Source organism: Anomaloglossus baeobatrachus, chromosome 10 (assembly GCF_048569485.1).
Source record: "Anomaloglossus baeobatrachus isolate aAnoBae1 chromosome 10, aAnoBae1.hap1, whole genome shotgun sequence".
Classification (NCBI taxonomy): domain Eukaryota; kingdom Metazoa; phylum Chordata; class Amphibia; order Anura; family Aromobatidae; genus Anomaloglossus; species Anomaloglossus baeobatrachus.
In genome coordinates, this window is record NC_134362.1 from 27,882,749 (window position 1) to 27,897,317 (window position 14,569).

The following is a 14,569-nucleotide window of genomic DNA, read 5'->3' on the forward strand; positions in this document are numbered from 1 at the left end:
ATAAGAGCTAGAAGAAAAGGAATTTACGGTAAGTAACAAAATTCCCTTCTTTTTGTGCAAATGAAGCAAACGGCAAAACCTTCCCCAAAACACCGGTGTGGCTTCTGCCCAATGTGTGGAGCCAGCAGAGGAGTCAGCGCTCGGAGGGGCTTTAATGGATGGATTGTCACGACAGCTTTTAGGCTATGTGTCCACGCTGCGGATTTTGCCGCGGATTTACTGCGGATTTTCCGAAAATCTGCAGCAGCGGCACTTCCAAGCCATTTCAATGGCATTTTGGAAATGCTGTGTCCATGCTGCGGATTTTTCCGTGGCGGATTTGCCGCGGATTTTGATCCGGAAAAATCTGCAGCATGTCAATTATTGTTGCGGATTTTGGTGCGGATTTTGGGTATAGAATGGGGGGGAAAAAAAAATCCGCATCAAAATCCGCGGCAAATTCGCGGTAATCCGCGGTAAATCTGCGGCAAATATAAGGTGCGGATTTGCCGCGAAAGTCGCGGATTTTCATGCAGAAAAATCCGCAGTTAAATTCTACCGTGGACACATAGCCTTATACATCAATGTTTTATGACTCCACAGGAGACAATGGTGGTCCGCCTGGAGGACGACGTCACTACAGTGATCAAAAAGGATCTGGGGGTGGATTAATAGACATGCTGTCTGGATTCACCCAGAACTTGGGTTTACCAAATCAATTACTACAAGGTGGCCATCAAGACCGCAGCCAGATGTCCGGATCCGGTGGAGCAGGCGGTAGCTGTCCACTGGCCGCACTATTCCAGAATGGTGGCTCGGCTCAGGGCTCGGAAGGTGGTATAAAAGGATTATTACAGGGTCTGGGAGGAATGTTTTCTGGGAAAGGGCAGACGTTTGGCTCATCAGGAGGAGGGGGAGGACGAGGAGGAGGAGGACGAGGAGGAGGAGGAGGACGAGGAGGAGGAGGACGAGGAGGAGGAGGAGGAGGACGAGGAGGAGGAGGAGGAGGAGGACGAGGAGGAGGAGGAGGACGAGGAGGAGGAGGAGGATGTGGAGGTGGAGGAGGAGGAGGAGGAGGAGGAGGAGGACGAGGAGGAGGAGGACGAGGAGGAGGAGGAGGAGGACGAGGAGGAGGAGGAGGAGGACGAGGAGGAGGAGGAGGACGAGGAGGAGGAGGAGGCAAGAAATTCGGCTCTTGTGGTCAAGGAGATGATTCTGGCAGAAATGGATACAGATCAGATTACGGTGATGGACAAGAGGACTCAGGCAGAGCCGGAGGATATGGATCATGTGGAGGAAGGCAAGACAGAAACTCTGGATATAACAGGTAAAGGCAACTCTCTCAGCAGTCTCCTTCCAACGGCCCCCAACCTCAACCAGTCTCCTTCCAACGGCCCCCAACCTCAACCAGTCTCCTCCCAACGGCCCCCAACCTGTCTCCTCCCAACGGCCCCCAACCCCAACCAGTCGCCTCCCAACCCCAACCAGTCGCCTCCCAACGGCCCCCAACCCCAACCAGTCGCCTCCCAACGGCCCCCAACCAGTCGCCTCCCAACGGCCCCCAACCAGTCTCCTCCCAACGACCCCCCAAACAGTCTCCTCACAAAGACCCCCAACCAGTCTGCCCCCAACGACCCCCAACCAGTCTCCTCCCAACGACCCCCAGTCTCCTCCCAACGACCCCCAACCAGTCTCCTCCCAACGGCCTCCAACCCCAACCAGTCGCCTCCCAACGGCCCCCAACCCCAACCAGTCGCCTCCCAACGGCCCCCAACCAGTCTCCTCCCAACGAATCCCCAGTCTCCTCACAAAGACCCCCAACCAGTCTCCTCCCAACGGCCCCCCAGTCGCTTTCCAACGACCCCCCAAACAGTCTCCTCCCAACGACCCCCCAAACAGTCTCCTCCCAACGACCCCCCAAACAGTCTCCTCCCAACGACCCCCCAAACAGTCTCCTCCGAACGACCCCCAAAACAGTCTCCTCCCAACGACCCCCAAAACAGTCTCCTCCCAACGACCCCCAAAACAGTCTCCTCCCAACGACCCCCCAACCAGTCTCCCCCCCAACGACCCCCAACCAGTCTCCTCCCAACGACCCCCAGTCTCCTCCCAACGACCCCCAACCAGTCTCCTCCCAACGGCCTCCAACCCCAACCAGTCGCCTCCCAACGGCCCCCAACCCCAACCAGTCGCCTCCTAACGGCCCCCAACCAGTCTCCTCCCAACGAACCCCCAGTCTCCTCACAAAGACCCCCAACCAGTCTCCTCCCAACGGCCCCCCAGTCGCTTTCCAACGACCCCCCAAACAGTCTCCTCCCAACGACCCCCCAAACAGTCTCCTCCCAACGACCCCCCAAACAGTCTCCTCCCAACGACCCCCCAAACAGTCTCCTCCCAACGACCCCCCAAACAGTCTCCTCCCAACGACCCCCCAAACAGTCTCCTCCCAACGACCCCCCAAACAGTCTCCTTCCAACGACCCCCCAAACAGTCTCCTCCCAAAGACCCCCCAAACAGTCTCCTCCCAAAGACCCCCCAAACAGTCTCCTCCCAAAGACCCCCCAAACAGTCTCCTCCCAAAGACCCCCCAAACAGTCTCCTCCCAAAGACCCCCCAAACAGTCTCCTCCCAAAGACCCCCCAAACAGTCTCCTCCCAAAGACCCCCACCCCAAACAGTCTCCTCCCAACGACCCCCACCCCAAACAGTCTCCTCCCAACGACCCCCACCCAAACAGTCTCCCCTCCAGTTACCTGTATTACTAAAAGGAATCCCTGCACGACCGAGGCCATTTAAATGACAATCGCTCGGCACCACACAAGCCAATCAGCGATTACCAGTCTGCACAGAAAGGCCGACCGCATGTCCATGTGCACTGAAAGATCGGTAACACGGTCAGCCTTGTGAGAAGTGAATATTGCCCTCTGCAGCACATCTCCGGTTTATACAAAACAATGCGCTGCCGAGAACAATTATTTTTAAACTGAAAACTTCGCCCAACGAACGAGAATTTTGCATAAATGTGGAGCGGATCACATCAGGATCCGCTGCAAAGAAATGACACGCTCTTTATTGCCCAAAAGATGTTTTTAAAAGTCTCATTAAAATTAAATAAAACTTCTCGTGTGAACAGCAAAGTGGATTTATCGTGTGCAGTTGAATGGGAAGATTTGACCAAGAATTTTTGAAGCGGCTTGAGGAGTATTTTGGAAAAGATCTGCTCAAAAACCCCTCAAGAAATTCTGTGTGAACATAGTCCACAAAATATAGACCCTATAAAGTAATCCATACTTCTTCCTTGCTCTTTTACAGAAACCTTAGCTCACACTTATCTATGGCTGTAAGGCTATTAATAGGAACAGGGACCCTCCCCCATTGATTTGTCTGTAGGGGCATAGCCAAAAAGTTAGGGGACAGCGTGGTGGAAGTTGCTGGCCAAGGACAGCCGCCCTGCGAGGCCCAGGGACAGGACGGCCGCCCTGCGAGGCCCAGGGACAGGACGGCCGCCCTGCGAGGCCAAGGGACAGGACGGCCGCCCTGCGAGGCCAAGGGACAGGACGGCCGCCCTGCGAGGCCAAGGGACAGGACGGCCGCCCTGCGAGGCCAAGGGACAGGACGGCCGCCCTGCGAGGCCAAGGGACAGGACGGCCGCCCTGCGAGGCCAAGGGACAGGACGGCCGCCCTGCGAGGCCAAGGGACAGGACGGCCGCCCTGCGAGGCCAAGGGACAGGACGGCCGCCCTGCGAGGCCAAGGGACAGGACGGCCGCCCTGCGAGGCCAAGGGACAGGACGGCCGCCCTGCGAGGCCAAGGGACAGGACGGCCGCCCTGCGAGGCCAAGGGACAGGACGGCCGCCCTGCGAGGCCAAGGGACAGGACGGCCGCCCTGCGAGGCCAAGGGACAGGACGGCCGCCCTGCGAGGCCAAGGGACAGGACGGCCGCCCTGCGAGGCCAAGGAACAGGACGGCCGCCCTGCGAGGCCAAGGACAGGACGGCCGCCCTGATTACTTTCCGCCATATTAGTAATGTCCCGTCTCTCCCCCCACATGTGCATGGTGGGGGTCCCTGACAACAGGTGATATGGTAAAGAAGGATTGGGCATGTTGGGTTTGCACAAAGCCAATCCTTTGTTGTGGGAGACAGCAGCATATTTCCTTGTCCCACTTTAAAAAAAACAAAAACTCACACATGGATATTTGTTTTGACCATCACGGATCACCCGAGCAGCGGAGGAGGAGGTGAAGGAAGCGGCCATCAGCAGGGGACAGGCAATGACTGGTTTTGGTTGGAGTTTTTTAGTCACAGACTAATATCGTTAAAACACTCATCCACATATTTATCATTACAGGCAAAATCCAGAATATGAGGATTATTCTTAGATTTCTCCACCGGAGGTTTAAAGACGAAAGTAGAAAATCAACCAAAAGGCTCTTCTCCAATCTCCTAACTGATAAAAAATATATATATATTCATATTCCACAGCAAACTGCATCCGATTCCTGCAAAACCAGAAGAACCCGACAACCTTCTAATAAAAAGTTATAATTATTGGAAAATCAGATGTGGAGTGTTTATTGTGATGAGATCTTATCTCGGTCATACATTGTGTCCCTAATAAAAGTCAGATATCCAGTGTGACGTCTCGTGAGGGATCACCCGGGGGTCAGTGACAGCGAGCAATGCCTGAGCCCCGAAACAAATAGAAGACACTCAATTCCCTGCCATTAAAAAAAACATAAGTGCCTTCTGCATAAACCAGCGCCACACCTGTCTATTGGCCGTGCGTGGTATTGCAGCTCAGGTCAATTGAAAAGAATGGGGCAGAACTGCAGTACTATACATGACCTGCAGAAAGAAGTGGCGCTGTTCTTAGAAGGCGGCCATATTTATCAAATCCTGGGCAACCCTTTTATACCGTTATACTGAACTTACAAAGTAACAGTATATCTTTAGAAAAGGCCATCACTATATGATAGATGGAGGTCCGACCCCGAGACGCCCCCAGTCCTGAGAATGAACTGGGTGTAGCTCTGAAAATAAACAGCCAGTGACCGCTTCACATCACATGACTGCTGCAGCCAATCGCCAGCTGTAATGATAGCTCATCACATGACTGCTGCAGCCAATCACCAGCAGAAATGATAGCTCATCACATGACTGCTGCAGCCAATCACCAGCAGAAATGATAGCTCATCACATGACTGCTGCACCCAATCTCCAACTGTAATGATAGCTCATCACATAACTGCTGCACCCAATCACCAGCAGTAATAATAGCTCATCACATGACTGCTGTACCCAATCACCAGCTGTAATGATAGCACATCACACGACTGCTGCACCCAATCACCAGCAGTAATGATAGCTCATCACATGACTGCTGCACCCAATGTCCAGCTGTAATGATAGCACATCACACGACTGCTGCACCCAATCACCAGCTGTAATGATAGCTCATCACACGACTGCTGCACCCAATCACCAGCTGTAATGATAGCACATCACACGACTGCTGCACCCAATCACCAGCTGTAATGAAAAGCTCATCACATGACTGCTGCACCCAATCACCAGCAGTAATGATAGCTCATCACATGACTGCTGCACCCAATCACCAGCAGTAATGATAGCTCATCACATGACTGCTGCACCCAATCACCAGCAGTAATGATAGCTCATCACATGACTGCTGCACCCAATGTCCAGCTGTAACGATAGCTCATCACGTGACTGCTGCATCCACAGCTGCAGTGGTCCCATGAGTGAAGTGCCATAACATGCACCAGATTTGGAAAGCAATTTTTTTTCCAAAATTGTGCTCCCCAAATTGTGAAAAATAACCCTTTCTTTCCTGCAATAAGTAGGGACAATAGCAGTTGAAATTCCTCAGTAGCTGTAAAGCCGAAATTTGCAGAACATTAATTTTCAAGACGGATTCTGCACAGTGACCACTATATAAAACATATAGGAACCGTAGGTTACATATAGTAGGTAACAACTCGGATTAACTGATATCTTAAATTAAAGAGTCTTCAAAATTTACCAGTATAGAAGATACCCAAGAACCAGACGTGATTAAAATGTACAAACATTTTATTTTTAATATATTCATAGGGTATAACAATTAATAATCACAATGAAAAACCGAAACATGAGAAGTGATGGAGGGAAAGAAACCCCACGTGACCCAGGATAGGATACTAGATCTCAAAGTGATCTGCCCAAGTGCCCAGATAGGCAGCTGATTGCCCAAATGCAAGTGCAAAGATTGCCAGAAAAGAGATGAGAAAGTCTCAATGCATGGCATAACAAAGGCAAGATGGCTTACCAAGCTGGCAGATCACCAAGTACGACCCGGGTATACACTTGGGGACCGGCGTCCCAACACGTGTTTCGCCTGATGTGCTTCGTCGGGGGACAGATAAAATAGGTGCACAGTACAAGGGTTATAAAGGGACCCTAATTGCCACAAGACCGCCCCTTCAGCGGCGCGTCACAGTGCACCATACTGCTACGGGTCGCGCTGTGGTTCAGCGTCGGCAGCGGAGGCCGGATGGAAGAAAGCTTCCGGTGACGTCACTACTACTTCCGGTTCTCCGCTGCTAAGGACGCCACCACAGACGCGCCCAGGAAGGCAGGCAATGCACTAGTGACGCGTCATAAGTACCTCCCATCCCAAGAAGAATAGCCCTTCTCTGCCGGTAAGATAGATATAGTTCAATCAGAACTTAATCATATCGCGATCGTCTATGGACTATATAAACGGGAGGTATACAGTTAGGTCCAGAAATATTTGGACAGTGACAGAAGTTTTGTTATTTTAGCTGTTTACAAAAACATGTTCAGAAATACAATTATATATATAATATGGGCTGAAAGTGCACACTCCCAGCTGCAATATGAGAGTTTTCACATCCAAATCGGAGAAAGGGTTTAGGAATCATAGCTCTGTATTGCATAGCCTCCTCTTTTTCAAGGGACCAAAAGTAATTGGACAAGGGACTCTAAGGGCTGCAATTAACTCTGAAGGCGTCTCCCTCGTTAACCTGTAATCAATGAAGTAGTTAAAAGGTCTGGGGTTGATTACAGGTGTGTGGTTTTGCATTTGGAAGCTGTTGCTGTGACCAGACTACATGCGGTCTAAGGAACTCTCAATTGAGGTGAAGCAGAACATCCTGAGGCTGAAAAAAAAGAAAAAATCCATCAGAGAGATAGCAGACATGCTTGGAGTAGCAAAATCAACAGTCGGGTACATTCTGAGAAAAAAGGAATTGACTGGTGAGCTTGGGAACTCAAAAAGGCCTGGGCGTCCACGGATGACAACAGTGGTGGATGATCACCGCATACTTTCTTTGGTGAAGAAGAACCCGTTCACAACATCAACTGAAGTCCAGAACACTCTCAGTGAAGTAGGTGTATCTGTCTCTAAGTCACCAGTAAAGAGAAGACTCCATGAAAGTAAATACAAAGGGTTCACATCTAGATGCAAACCATTCATCAATTCCAAAAATATACATGCCAGAGTTAAATTTTCTGAAAAACACCTCATGAAGCCAGCTCAGTTCTGGAAAAGTATTCTATGGACAGATGAGACCAAGATCAACCTGTACCAGAATGATGGGAAGAAAAAAGTTTGGAGAAGAAAGGGAACGGCACATGATCCAAGGCACACCACATCCTCTGTAAAACATGGTGGAGGCAACGTGATGGCATGGGCATGCATGGCTTTCAATGGCACTGGGTCACTTGTGTTTATTGATGACATAACAGCAGACAAGAGTAGCCGGATGAATTCTGAAGTGTACCGGGATATACTTTCAGCCCAGATTCAGCCAAATGCCGCAAAGTTGATCGGACGGCGCTTCATAGTACAGATGGACAATGACCCCAAGCATACAGCCAAAGCTACCCAGGAGTTCATGAGTGCAAAAAAGTGGAACATTCTGCAATGGCCAAGTCAATCACCAGATCTTAACCCAATTGAGCATGCATTTCACTTGCTCAAATCCAGACTTAAGACGGAAAGACCCACAAACAAGCAAGACCTGAAGGCTGTGGCTGTAAAGGCCTGGCAAAGCATTAAGAAGGAGGAAACCCAGCGTTTGGTGATGTCCATGGGTTCCAGACTTAAGGCAGTGATTGCCTCCAAAGGATTCGCAACAAAATATTGAAAATAAAAATACTTTGTTTGGGTTTGGTTTATTTGTCCAATTACTTTTGACCTCCTAAAATGTGGAGTGTTTGTAAAGAAATGTGACAATTCCTACAATTTCTATCAGATATTTTTGTTCAAACCTTCAAATTAAACGTTACAATCTGCACTTGAATTCTGTTGTAGAGGTTTCATTCCAAATCCAATGTGGTGGCATGCAGAGCCCAACTCGCCAAAATTGTGCCACTGTCCAAATATTTCTGGACCTAACTGTATACCCTCTTTAGAAGATTTTAAAAGGGATCGTGAAAAGGTAGAGATAGTAAAGAACAAGGTATTAGAAGGAGAAAAGTAGAAAGAGCAGACGTCTGCACAGGGCACATAGCAATCAAAGAGGAAACATAGATAGTCACTTGACAGTGCATATACAAAAATATACGAATTCTGTATGATTGCTTCATAGGTCCAGATGCATCAAGCTCATTTAGAAGGCAAAATTGCCATGAAAATCCAATTCATTCCTCAACAAGGCCTGGAATGGGAGTGAAGTGGCGGAAAAATAGCAATGGATCCATTTTAGCTAGACAAATAACAAGACACACTGTTAAAATTGAGTCATAATAGGACTGCCACAGATACAGCACGAACATTCACAGTATTATATGGAAGAAAAGCGCAATATATGTGAGTGCGCCTAGTGGATGGCCCACAGCACAAACACACATATATAGTACAAGTTGTATCCCAAAGGGAGTCCCAAAAGAGGGGGTGGGGGAAGGGGGGGGGGAGGGTTCCAGTCTACACACAAAAGACCAATTCAATCAAGAGACTGGATAATTAAAGAAACGGGGCAAAGGAGAGCCGTTCATTAAGCCCGTGAGGTGCCTGAGTACCAAGGGTAAAGATCCATCGGCACTCCACCTGTGCCAGACGTTTTTGAAGATCTCCCCCTCGGATCCCTAGATGTACCCTATCGATACCCCGGACCCGCAGAGATGTTGGGTCACAATTATGTACCTCTCTGAAGTGACGGGGTATAGTTTTTAGGGATTCAGGGTTGGTGGTCTCTTTGGCCGCCAAAATGTCCCGCACATGTTCCCTTGTGCGGATACGGAGCTCCCGGGAAGTCAAGCCGATATATATCTTACCACAGCCACATGTGGCGTAATACATTACGCCAGATGTGCTGCAGGAGATGTATTTTTGGATGGAGAATTCTCTCCTTCCATCTGCAGAGCAAAAGGTGGTAGCTCTGATAATGTTTTGGCAACCCCGGCAGCTACCGCATGGATAGCAACCAACTCGTTGAGGGCCGCAGCCAAAGCTGTCATCAACGGACGTTCAGGCAAATATCCCTCAAGAGATGGTTCAGTTTGAAGGATGGCCCATTGTTTACTCAACACACCTCTAATTTGTTCCCACTGACGACAGTAGGTAGAGATGAACCTAGCCACTGGGCCAGGTGGTGTCGCCAGCGTGTCATTCCCAGACAATAGCTGATCCCGTCGGGAATATTTGGCACGCTGGTAGCCCTTTTTGATGGACCACCCACTGTAGCCCCTGTTGATGAACCTCTCCCTCATATCTCCTGATTCAGATTCAAAAGTACCATCCGAGGAGCACAGTCTGCGTAATCGCAGAAACTGGCCTGTCGGGATTGCATTCACCGTTGACCTGGGATGCCCTGAGGTAGCGTGGAGGAGGGAATTAACCGCGGTGGTCTTGCGAAATATGGTGGTAGATACTAGGCCACTAGGCTCAATCGATATCCGGATGTCGAGGAAATCGATGGTCCTAGGTCCGATCTGATGAGTCAAGTAGATGTTAAGGTTATTGGAGTTGAGTCGACGCACAAAGTCCTTTAGTTCAGAGCCGGTTCCCCCCCAGACGACAAAAATGTCGTCAATATAGCGGAGCCAGCACTGCGCATGGGAGCTCGCCGGCACGCCGTCCCCGAAAACCTCCCTCTCCCAGTAGCCGAAAAAGAGGTTTGCGTAAGACGGCGCGCAAGCCACCCCCATCGCAGTGCCGCACCGCTGGAGGAAGAACCGGTTCCAAAACACGAAGAAGTTGTGCGTCAACACAAACTCCAACAACTCCATGATCAGACCGGACAAGGACCCATCGAGATTACTCTCATCCAGATAGAACTGTGTGGCTGCAAGACCATCGCGGTGACCAATGCTGGAGTAGAGGGCCTCGACGTCCATGGTTACCAACAAAGCCTCCTCCTCCAAAGTAAGACCCTCTAATCTCCTAAGGACGTCAGAAGTGTCTCTGACATGGGAGGGCAACGTCTCCACCAAAGGATGTAGGTAGTGTTCAATGAATTTACATGTGATGTCACAAAGCCCTCCCATGCCAGAGACAATGGGACGTCCCGGAGGCGTCTTAGGATTTTTATGGATCTTTGGGAGGAGGTAAAACGTTGGAACCACTGGTGTTTTGACGAGGAGGCCCTCATAGATTTTTTTAGGAATAATCCCTGCCTCAAAGGCCCTCAGCAAAATCATCTCCAGGTCATTGGTGTATCCACGCACTGGATTATGGTGGAGAGGCTCATAGGCCTCTCGGTCCCTCAGTTGGCGCCATGCCTCCCTGTCATACAATTCCACCGGCCATACCACCACGTTTCCACCCTTGTCGGCAGGTTTAATCACGACCCCCTCAAGGGACTGAAACTCTCTCAATGCCACCTGTTGTTGCCTGGTGAGATTGTTCTTCCCACCCTTCTGAGGGAGTTGCCGAATATCTCTCGTCACCAGTTCTCCAAAAATTTGAATCGGAGGACAGAGTGACAGAGGTGGAAACGTGGTGGACTTCGGCATCGTATGGCGTGGAAAGTTACCTGGTAAGTGGTGCGCAGACTCCTCCTCCAGTTCCTCGTGTGTAGCTATAGCTTCCTGTTCACGGATGGAAATACTAGGTTCTCCTGTAGCTTGTTTAGAATGTAGCTTATGTAGTACTAGCTTCCGCAGAAACAGGTGGAGGTCCTTAATTACTGAAAAAAGATTAAAGTTAGTCTGGGGTACAAAGGACAATCCCAGTTTAAGGACCTCAATCTGCATGGGGGTAAGCATATGTTTAGATAAATTAATTACCTCAAGATGTGATTCTGCCCCTTTCTTCTGAACTGGAGGAGCCGCCCGTCCACCACCAGAGGCCATGGTTATTTTATTCCGAACATTAGTGGCCCTAGTATTGGGTCTCAAGTTCCTGGTTTTGTCAGGAGCGGGGTCCTCATCCAATGAAGAGATGGATGATGCCGAAATCGACATAGATGAAGTATGATGTTTTTTCTTGGGATGAGGTGTACCCCGCCAGCGAAACACCTGGCCATTCTTAGAATCCATAACATCTCGCTGATATTTTTTGGTCTTTGTGTTAAGAATTTCTTTCTCCCATTTAGAGAACTCCCTATCCAATGAATCATTATACTTGGATAGTTCGTCAGGGGTTAATTCCGAGGTCAGGTGGGCCTGGGCATCCGCAATTTCAGTCTCTAAATCGCTAATGGACTTCTCATTCAGCTCAATCAGGAGCTGCATGAAAGTCCTGGAGCAGCCGGACGCGGCTTCCTCCCATTTAGTTTTAACTGTTTCATCAGAGACAATAAAAGAGGGGAACACCCTGACCCTCAGTAACCTCGGAACCAACCCTCTATCCAAATATCTCTTCATAAAGGCTACGTTCCACCATAATCTCGTCTTCCTATTGAGCATAGATTTCAGACTGTTCATGCGGTCTAGGGCAGTCCTAGAACTCAAATTGGGTAGCTCATCACCTCCAGCTTCAAATACCCGGTCCATTTGTGTTTCCCACGTTTTTTTGCGGGCTTTGAGATCCATAGGATCCTGAGAAAAGCCTGTGATAAGCCACAGAAATACTGCAATATAAAACATATAGGAACCGTAGGTTACATATAGTAGGCAACAACTCGGATTAACTGATATCTTAAATTAAAGAGTCTTTAAATTTACCAGTATAGAAGATACCCAAGAACCAGACGTGATTAAAATGTACAAACATTTTATTTTTAATATATTCATAGGGTATAACAATTAATAATCACAATGAAAAACCGAAACATGAGAAGTGATGGAGGGAAAGAAACCCCACGTGACCCAGGATAGGATACTAGATCTCAAAGTGATCTGCCCAAGTGCCCAGATAGGCAGCTGATTGCCCAAATGCAAGTGCAAAGATTGCCAGAAAAGAGATGAGAAAGTCTCAATGCATGGCATAACAAAGGCAAGATGGCTTACCAAGCTGGCAGATCACCAAGTACGACCCGGGTATACACGTGGGGACCGGCGTCCCAACACGTGTTTCGCCTGATGTGCTTCGTCAGGGGACAGATAAAATAGGTGCACAGTACAAGGGTTATAAAGGGACCCTAATTGCCACAAGACTGCCCCTTCAGCGGCGCGTCACAGTGCACCATACTGCTACGGGTCGCGCTGTGGTTCAGCATCGGCAGCGGAGGCCGGATGGAAGAAAGCTTCCGGTGACGTCACTACTACTTCCGGTTCTCCGCTGCTAAGGACGCCACCACAGACGCACCCAGGAAGGCAGGCAATGCACTAGTGACGCGTCATAAGTACCTCCCATCCCAAGAAGAATAGCCCTTCTCTGCCGGTAAGATAGATATAGTTCAATCAGAACTTAATCATATCGCGATCGTCTATGGACTATATAAACGGGAGGTATATACCCTCTCTTGGGTATCTTCTATACTGGTAAATTTAAAGACTCTTTAATTTAAGATAACAGTGACCACTATCCATCAATGGCAGATAATTCCACCCTGCACCTGAAGACCACCAGATCCCATCCCATATACAGGGAGCAATGCCTCCTGCACTGACCCCCACACTGCAGACGAGGAGTCCTCCCATTGAGAAATAGCTGGTTTTCCTAGGTCTTAGAACAAGAGTGGAAACTTCCCACAAGAGATTACTACACACAAATAACACATTACTGGATAGACTGAGGCCTCCAAAGACAGAGAATTTCCAGGACTCCAACTGGTGTATTAACCAAATCGCAGAAATCAAAAAACAAATACTCAACACTAAGGTTACACCACACACTAATACTATTTATAGGAACTCTCCAAAGCTTAGATACATCTTCTGTTATACTCCAGAGCTGCACTCACTATTCTGCTGCTGCAGTCACTGTGTACATACATTACATTACTGATCCTGTACTGATCCTCAGTTACATCCTGTATTATACTCCAGAGCTGCACTCACTATTCTGCTGGTGCAGTCACTGTGTACATACATTACATTACTGATCCTGTACTGATCCTCAGTTACATCCTGTATTACAGTATACTCCAGAGCTGCACTCACTATTCTGCTGGTGCAGTCACTGTGTACATACATTACATTACTGATCCTGTACTGATCCTCAGTTACATCCTGTATTATACTCCAGAGCTGCACTCACTATTCTGCACAGTGATTGCACCAGCAGAATAGTGAGTGCAGCTCTGGAGTATAATACAGGATGTAACCCAGGATCAATACAGGATAAGTAATGTAACGTATGTACACAGTGACTGCACCAGCAGAATAGTGAGCGCAGCTCTGGAGTATAATACAGGATGTAACCCAGGATCAGTACAGGATAAGTAATGTAATATGTACACAGTGACTGCACCAGTAGAATAGTGAGTGGAGCTCTGGAGTATAATACAGGATGTAACCCAGGATCAATACAGGATAAGTAATGTAACGTATGTACACAGTGACTGCACCAGCAGAATATTGAGTGCAGCTCTGGAGTATAAGGGCTCATGCGCACGTAACTGCTGAATATTCTGCAGCGATTTGACAGCACATGTGCGCGTCAAATCGCTGCAGAAACACTGCGTAATGGATGCAGTTTTTCTGTACAAAAAAAGGCGATTTGATGCGCTATGGCTGCTGCCCCCACCATAGACAGAGTGAGAGCTGCATCCATAGCGCATGGAATAATTGACATGCTCATTTTATGAACGCACGGATTTGGGTACAAATTTTAGCACCCAAATCGCTGCGTTCATAAAAGCAACGTGCGCACGTGGCATGCACAATCTACATAGACTGTGCAGGGGACACAGGACGCATGCAATTACGCAACGTGCGCATGAGCACTAAGACAGGATATAACCATTTTTTCTAGCCCTGGATCCTCCATAAATATTCTTTCCCATGACCCCATAACAAAGAATACATATACTGTAAGGGAAATTATATCAGTAAAATAATATTAGATTAAGTCTGCCATTCTCTGTCCTCTTAGTACAGGAACTCAGAAACAAGGGGAGCATCACTGGGACAGAAAGTGTCATTCCTGACACCTCGGCCTGGGGAGCCTGAGCTCCAAAACTTGAATGGGCTCCAAAACTTGAATGGGCTCCAAAACTTGAATGGGTTCCAAAACTTGG

The 14,569-nt window shown here is 48.8% G+C and overlaps 1 protein-coding gene and 1 long non-coding RNA gene across 5 annotated transcripts in view; one reads left to right on the forward strand and one right to left on the reverse strand.

Annotated features, from left to right (window-relative positions):
- Positions 1–14,569, reverse strand: part of SAAL1 (serum amyloid A like 1) — a 55,902-nt gene that overhangs the window by 29,411 nt on the left and 11,922 nt on the right. The gene's annotated exons all lie outside the window — the stretch shown is intronic.
- Positions 1,141–4,534, forward strand: LOC142255027 (uncharacterized). The gene is made up of 2 exons (XR_012727335.1): positions 1,141–1,306; positions 4,327–4,534. It is a non-coding gene; the product is annotated as an uncharacterized LOC142255027 (long non-coding RNA).